Here is a 2,629-nt window from a genome sequence, read left to right on the forward strand (position 1 = left end):
ACGCCCCACCGCCCCTTAAAGCCGCCGAACCCCCCCATTGACGAGACGCCCCCGGGGCCGCCGCCGCCGCCGCAGTTTCCCCTCCGATTCCTCCAATCCGCTCGCAGACGATCTGTGAATAACGCCGCGGTCACCTTTTCATTTTCGCGCCCTCCCTCGCTCCTTTCGCGGCGGCGGCGGCGGCGGCGGCCGGATGCGGTCCGACTGTTTATGCCCCGGGGCGGCGCGGCGCGCGCGCACACCTGTCCGACTGTCCGTCCGCCCGTCCGTTTGTCCGTCTGCCCGCTGCTTGTCGAAGTCAGTCCCTTTGAGCTCGCCGTTGGCGCGGCGGGGCTCACCTGAGCTCGTTTCCTTGACAGTAAATCAAAACGCTCGCTGCCCCCCGAGCGCTCCGAGCGGTCCGGCCCGAGCCCGCGGCGATACGGCGGATCATGTGATGAGAGAAGCGCGCCAAAAGTTGCATCTATCGCCATTCAGTCGGAAAGAACGTCACGCACGACTCCACCTCTCTCTGACTGTCTCTCTCGCTCCCTCTCTCTCTCTCCCTTCCCCGCGCGACTTCAAACACTCGCGCCCCGCTTTATATTTTCCCGAACCCTTTAGAGCTCTGCAAACAAACGCTGCCGCCGTGCAGCGCTCGTCCACCCATTCCCATACCGTGACGCACAAAGTGAATGTTGAATGGAATGGAACCTTTATCATTGTGTAGCCAAAGCCATATAGTCCCGCTGCTGTCAACAGCCTCTCTCTCTCTCTCTCTCTCTCTCTCTCTCTCTCTCTCTCTCTCTCTCTCTCTCTCTCTCTCTCTCTCTCTCTCCCTCCGCCCGCAGGCTTGGCATGCGCGCGCGTTACGAAGAATGGGAGCACCCCCTCCTCCCCCTACGTCTCCACTAACGACACCTGTCGGCTCGTCTGTGAAGCAGCAGCTCCATATCTCGATACGACATCCGTGGGGCGCGGCGGGGCGTAGCGGGGCGCTGCGGGGGCAAACATCCCCCTCCCGCGTGTTCCGAAAAAGCAGCGCAGCGTGCCCCCCCCCCCAACCCCACCCTTTTCCCTCTCGGCAAACACGCACGAAATCCCATACTCGCTGTGTTTTAGGGGGAAATAAAGAGGTTAGGTATGTTTGGTATCGCGCGAGGCGGATGGCGACGGCGATACGTAAGAACCAAAAAATCTGTTTTACAACGCTATTCTCGAGAATCCTTGGCCCCGGGCACACGCGGGGCTCCCTTCAAGGAACGCGTTTCCTTCCGGTGGGACTGATAAGGCTTCACCTGAACGGTAGTCGATAAGGACCGTCGTATTTCAACAGACGCCAGCAGGTGGAAGGCGGACCCGGTCCCCTTCCCATACTTTACTCTGTGCATTCCGTGTGCATTGAATCCGTTGTCATAATGTAACTTGCTAGCTCGGAGTTTTTGAAATGACAGGGAATGAAAAAAAAAAAAAAAAAGTCAGACTGCTAGACACGCTTTTCTTTGGCTCCATGTAGGTCACTCAGAGTTCAGTTTTTCGTCGATAGAAAAAAATGATACAACAGAGATTGGTTGTTTGCAGCAGTGGCAAAACCCGTGGGACCGTTGTCGTTTATCGGCAGGAACGTGACTCTCTCGCTCGCACCCACACAGACACTCTCACTCTCTCACAGAGGGCCGCAACACCGGCAGGCCGAGCCGAAAAGGATCACGGATGCACAATTCACGTTCGAGAAAACACACACTCGACGGCCATTCATTGTGAAAAGGAATAATCGATTTGATTCCGATAAGCCACCCGACTGGTAAGGGGGGCCCCGGGCCCCCTCCTCCGCGAGGGGACGTCGCACCTGCTCTGGCCGACCGACCTAGGGGACCCGACAGTCTGCTCTCCGGGAATCAGCTGATTGGGGGGGAGACACGCAGTCTGAGGACCCCACGCCACTACTTGTGTACCTGAGTCCGCAGGTCAGGTCGGCCGCCGACAGGGGCAGCAGCAGGCGATGGGCCAATAGGGCGCTCTGCTGAACTAGTATACGCCACCAAAAGTCGCGGCCACAGAGTGGGTGAGCGCGCGAGTTTGGCGCGCCAGGAGCACCAACTGCCTGTAATAGCCCCGCAGCCTTGGACCCCTGGTCCCGTTCTGAACAGCAGCAAAGCGCCAGATTTGGGTCGCGAGCGAACTGCACGCCGCACAGCCCCGCCGTGCCGGCTGATCGTCCCCTAATAAGCCGTGTAGTAATTGGAGGCCTCTGACGACAATCCGTCCTCTCTGTTGTGACAATCTCGAGCTACGCCACTGGCAACTGCTGATGGCGCGGCATGGGGAGAAAGGACTCTCAGGCCGGTGTAAGGCGCAGAGCGTCCAAAGGCTTCCTCCCAACGCCGTCCAGAGCGCAGCACCGCGTGGCACAGCCGAGCTTCCTCAGCGCGCCTCACGGACTGTGGCCAGTTCAGTCAGTCCAGCAGCCAGTCAGTCAGTGGACGAGTTGCCTCCGGGAAGGACACTACAGTCCTCGCGGGAGCCGCGAGTAGATTGAGACTAGCAGCAATTATTCGCTGTGTTGTTTTTCGAGAAATAGACAATGTTAGCCGTTTCTCTCTCTCTCTCTCTCTCTCTCTCTCTCTCTCTCTCTCTCTCTCTCTCTCTC

The sequence above is a fragment of the Frankliniella occidentalis genome, unplaced genomic scaffold (assembly GCF_000697945.3).
Source record: "Frankliniella occidentalis isolate FOCC.00 unplaced genomic scaffold, Focc_3.1 Scaffold89, whole genome shotgun sequence".
In the NCBI taxonomy this organism is placed as follows: Eukaryota; Metazoa; Arthropoda; class Insecta; order Thysanoptera; family Thripidae; genus Frankliniella; species Frankliniella occidentalis.